Below are 5,961 nucleotides of genomic sequence, written 5' to 3'. Positions count from 1 at the left end.
CGTCACTAGCTCATGGACTCTTGCCATTATGAAGGAAATTAATTTATTAGGTAAGTTCTTACATAAATTATGTTTTTCCACCAGAGGTTACTACACGGTTTTGCATGGCCATATCTCTGGCCTTAGCGCATTTGCATCTCCTTGCCACGTGCAAGCAGAGGCTTAATCCGTGTACTCCTGCCCAAGGTCCAGCAGGACTTTGGTATCCGATCAGTCTTCTGGGGAAGCGTTGTCCTCTGAGACTTCAGAGGTGCTACCTCCAGGGTCGGAGACATCAGATACTCCAACGGAGGTAAATTTTGCTTTTAAATTTAGAATGACTCGCCTGCGTGTACTTCTGAGAGAAGTTTTGGCGACATTGGAGGATCCTAATTATGATCCGTCAGCTGAATCTCAGTCTGCTGATTCAGATAGCGAGCTTGTTTAGACGACTGGAGGGATGGTGATCCTATTCCTTATCGTCTTTATATTGTTATTTTTTGTTTTGTATCAGATTCCCAGTTAGGAGCTCTTGAGGAATTGTGTTGCATGACAGGCGGGACTTGTCAGTTTTTCCCTGGGCTATCTCTTGTGTGCGCTTGCCTAATTTATTTTCTAATCCGTTTGGGATAAGTTTTATTTTCCTTGGTTTTTTGAGTGTGAGATTATGTTGAGATTCTTTTTAGGAAGACTTTCGCTCTGGGATTCTGGTATTAGCAATGATGGAATCTTCCGGTGGAAGTTTTATTTATAAAAAAAAAAAAAAAAAATAATAATAACAATAACAAAATATAGAGTTTGTCTCTAGTCGGGGTGATGTTCCCTCGATATGTCCGAGACTATGTTTCTGCCCTGGTTATGTGGGCTCCTAAGCAGATCCAGATATCTGTTTCTGTTCTATTCATGAGGTTGTGAACTCTTGGTGTTTTCCTCCTTTGCTACAATGTGGCCTGCGGTCAGGCAGTTGCGTTCAAGGTTTTGTCCTTCGGGATATTAGACTTCTTGTCTAGGTTTGCATCTGTATCGATGCGGTAGATGGTCCTTGAAATTGTCTATTCATTGTCCTGTTACTTTTCCAGGAAATCTCTCCAGGTTCTAGTATCTTTTGCACTTGGGTAATCCGCCTTCTTTGGGTCTTCTTTCTAAGGAGTCTTTTGCTTCGGGTTCTGCAGGGAGCTTCTCTTCCCTTTTTTTTCTGGGATCGTACCTTGAGGTCCTTTCAGACCTCTTTAGCGTGGTCTCATTGTTTCTGTGTTCTTCCACTAGAAGTTTACGGTTTTGGGAGTCCTGGTTGCCCTCCTTGTTGTGTTCATGGAGTGTTTCTTCTCCTGATCTCATAGTCAGCGGGACTCTCGTCTCCTCAGAGGTTTGTGTGCTCCTTTTGGGGACCAGTGTTTTTGTGTGGCTCCCGACGTGGGCTCTTACAGTCCTAATTGTGGGGCAGTTACTTTGGTCTGCTAACTTTTGGGTCCTTTGCTTCTGTTGAAACAGTTTCGGGTGATGGGATTTTTTTCAGGCTGTGGTGCCCTCAGATTGGGCCGCCTTATTGTTACCCCCCGTTAGCATTCAGTGTCCTCTATAGCTTGGGTAGTTTTCCCAAAAGTAATGAATGCAGCTGTTAACTGTAATTTCCTTTCCTTCGATACAGGGAGAGTCCACAGTTCCCACCCGTGCTCTCCGGAGGGCGGTCCTAAATCTAAATTGCTTTCTTCTGGTACATTTTTCACCCTGATATTTCTCCTACTGTTCCTTGTTCCCTCGGCCGAATGACTGGGGGATGAGGGAATTGGGGGAGGTATTTAAGCCTTTGGCTGGGGTGTCTTTGCCTCCTCCTGGTGGCCAGGTTCTGTATTCCCAAAAGTAATGAATGCAGCTGTGGACTCTCCCTGTATCGAAGGAAAGGACATTATCTGGTAAGTCATAATTTTAGATTTTGCTGCCTTTTGTTGTAAAATACATCTAAAAATTGTGCTTGTTTTACTTTCTCCCAGGGAGGTTTGGGTTAATACTTTTAGGCAATTTATGCAAGCTTTTGTTTACTTCACCCTCCCCCCTAAGATTCTCAGCAGTCACATGTTTGTAAAGGGTGGATTATCAGTATTGCATAAACAATCATGATAGGAGAATCATTCTTTGCAATAGTAATTAAGATGAATTGCTAAACCACCTTAAGGGATGCGATAAGGGCAGGCTTCCCCAGTCTCTCTCAACTGCACATGTGCAAACAGAGCCTGTGCTATATCTGAATATTAGTTTGTGATTGGTTAGCAAGGATTCTTTTGTTCTGGGGACAGGGAAATGAACAAACAAAAAACAATATACTAATTTGACAAAATAAATCTGCAGTTTTTATTGTAAAATTATTCTCAAATATGAAGATTCATGGAGTTTACAATTTGTGTTTAGTGGTCCTTTAATAAAGGTTTTCTGATCTGTATTTAGGGATTGTAGATTTCAAGTATGTAGGAACCTGCAAATTTCCTCTATCGGTCCCCTGCACATCTTGGGCGTTTTTTAAATAATATATTGAACTATAATAACTGCGGAATGCTTCTCCAATCTCTTACGGAGAGTAAACTACTGCTCCTTGATCTTTAATGGATGCAATCTGCCGCTGTGCCCCCCTATTCCACAATTTGCTTGCTAACAAGGTGTTCACCTTATTACTTTTACAATAAAATATCTACTTGAATTTGTGTAGTGTTCTCTGAACTCTACTGAGTTCAAGCTCTCGCAGGGTTCTGAGCTGGCAGGTAAATTCAACTAGTGTTTTACATTGCCTTTTTACGTAGTATAGATGCCTTTATAATGAGATATGCCTTGAGTTCCACCCAAACCGTGTGTGCCCTGGTCTGACCATTGTCCTTGAGTATAAGGAAATCAGCTTTGATCTCTGGTTTTATTGAGCACTGGGGTAAATCTTGGAGCCATTTGTCTAATTTCCAATGGAAATCAGAAGCAGTGCAAGCAGAGTTTGTGAAGGAGAGGAATAATGAGTCATGATCTGACCACAAAACAATCTTAATTTCTGAGGAGTGCACTTTATTTAATGCCCAAGACCCAGTGAAAAAGTAGTCAGTCCTTGAATAGGACTTATGCAGACCAGAATAGAATGTATAATCTCTATCTGCAGAGTGTAGTGCCTTCCACACATCAAAAAGCCCATATTGTGCTATACTGTTTGGAAAGAGGACAATAGAGAGCTGGTGTTTCAGTAAGATGTCCCTACTTTGGTGTATTGCTTATCAAGCAATGGGTCCCACACAAGGTTGAAATCCCCTCCAAGAAGTAGTTCTCCTTTTTTGCCATAGAGACCAGGTGGAGAAGCCTCTTAAGGAATTTAGTTTATTTGGTGTTGGGGGCATATTGCTTAACTAGTGTGAATAGTGTGTTGTGTTGTTTATAAATCAGTATAATTTAATGTGCTTGAGGGTCTCTTTCAGTATGAATGAGATCAAAAGCTATCCTAACTCTAATAAAAATAGGGACCCCCTTGTCTTAGAAGAAAAAGTGGCATCAACTACATTTGAGAATTTTTTGAAAGAGTAATGTTTTCTTAACTTTTGTATTCCAGTGGGTCTGGTCTCCTGTATTATGTCAATATCTAAATTAAAGTGCTTCAGATTGTTGAGGAAGAAGCTTCTCTTGTTTGGCGAGTTGAGTCCTTGTACATTATGAGTGATGAAACGAAGATCAGCCATTCTGGGATAAAGAAGTAGAAAGGGAAAGAGAGAAAAGGTAAAAAATATATAGTGGACGTGTATATATCTAACTCTGCTCGTATGCTGATAATTGCCCTGATGTTAATGTGAACAAGGGAGCATTCCCTGCATTTCTGTATGTAAAGGAGAGACAAGCCCAAAGCAATATAGCACTGCATGGCATGAGAGTTCTGCTGCATTTACACTTTGTGCTTTCTATTTTATACCACTTTACAATTCTGATTACATTTTGTATTTTGTATTTTATTTTGTGTACAGCAGTGTATCTAGGATTGCGATTTTACAAATTCTGATTAAACTGAAATGTTTTCACTATAATTTAACTTGCTTTGTCTTTATTTTAGTATATATTACTTTTTTGTTAGTTAAAATAAGTCTATTGTGAATTTTGAGCAAACTTCACCTGCATATAGCAGGCGGGACAAATCAGTGAGACAAGCTTCTTTAAAATGCTTAGAAAATTTCACAAGACTTGTGAAAGAGCTTCAGACACCCTGGAAACGCCCCTGTTCGGCAAGGGAACTGCCCTCACCCTCCCACTTTCTGAAACTTTCAGTTCTGGTTTACAATGCAGCAAATTCAAGGTGCAACACAATTTGTATATATAAACAGAAATATACAAAGTAATATGATCCTAATTTGTTAAAGTAACACAGAAGTGTAACAAAACTCTCATATCATGCAGTGCTGCATTGCACTGGGCTTGTCTCTCCTTCATTGTATAAAAATAAAAGAGATCATGCAGTGTTGGAGAGTTTTGCCCTTTTTCTTTTGAATATTCCGGGAGTTCAGCCCCTGTGAAGTCTGAACTGCAATTTCTCTCCAAGCTGGAGAACCTTTAAATATCAGGGACTTTGTTCTGAGTGTCAACTGCTGTTAAACTCCCTGTAACTGTCAATATATAACTGCTGCGATTTACCTTTTTACAGTTACCCTCAACAGTTACAACTGTTAAAGTTCATATTCCAAGCATATTGCCTGCCAGGCTTTCTTACTATTAGCTGGCACTACATCTAAAAAGCCCACTAACAATTTTCTACTAGGACCGTGAGGAGAGGATCCTCCTTTGCTCTCAAACATAAAAAGCAGTCTCCTAGGTAATGGCGTCCATTCTGGAGCAGAGATCCTGAGCTTCTTGGAACTGGAGATAATCGGAGGGTGGGAGGCAGAATGGAGTAGAGTACTTCTGAAAAAGTTGTAGTCCTTGGTCTGTAAAATCAACTTGACATATTTGATATTTATGAATATTTGATATTGTTCTGTCCCAGGCAATGATGAGTATCTATACACATGTAATGACCACATAGGCACACAACTATATACAGTGTGGTAACTCACGTTGCAAGTCTTGTGAATATCTCACAACAGGCAAGGAATTCTATTCATGTGTCACAGGACAAAGATTTAAAACTCAAGGTTGCATTAAATGTTCCACATCTTACGTTATCTATCTCATAGAATGTACAGAACATTGCCTACAATTAGGGATGACAAGTAGAGACGTACGTATACTAATTAGGGAACATTTAGGTTACATTACAAATGAAAAAAGATGCTCAGAATTATCAAGACACTTTCTTGATGTCCATAAACAGAATACCCAAACATTCAAATGGCGAGCTATTGAGCACATTAAAAATCCCATTAGAGGTAGTAACAGAGATAAGCTTCTATCCAAACAGGAAATCTTTTGGATTTTTAAATTAGCTACACAGGTACCCAAAGGGTTCAATTCTGAATATGATATAATTCATTTTTGGGAATAGGTATAAGTCACATGTCTAGATATGATTAGATTCTTTGGGTATATATATTATCTAAAACAGATTTGGTGCATGGCTTTTGTGTATCCCATTACCATACTTTTACTTCTATAGGGATAGTTTATATTATATGTTCATCATGTTCATTTATGATGATGTACCATTCATATATATAATTCTAGTAGTTTAGGGGAATTCAGATTTATATTTATATCTATTTCAAATAGTGCCTCATCTCTCATTACTTATGAGTGTAGCGTCAAGTTATGGGCTATTATACATCTTTCACACTTTCTTATTGCTTTTATAAATTTAATACAAACTAATAATAATGTTTTGAATTTTTAATTTTTTTTTGGAAAAAGTGATATCTGTATAACATGTTTTCTGTGTGCATAAGTGTAAAGATAATTAATAATATATATATATATATATATATATATATTTCTTTCATGTAATTAGCAAGAGTCCATGAGCTAGTGACGTATGGGATATAC

This window comes from Bombina bombina, chromosome 1 (assembly GCF_027579735.1).
Source record: "Bombina bombina isolate aBomBom1 chromosome 1, aBomBom1.pri, whole genome shotgun sequence".
In the NCBI taxonomy this organism is placed as follows: Eukaryota; Metazoa; Chordata; class Amphibia; order Anura; family Bombinatoridae; genus Bombina; species Bombina bombina.
The sequence above is the reverse complement of the archived record's forward strand: the minus strand, read 5'-3'. Positions refer to the sequence as shown.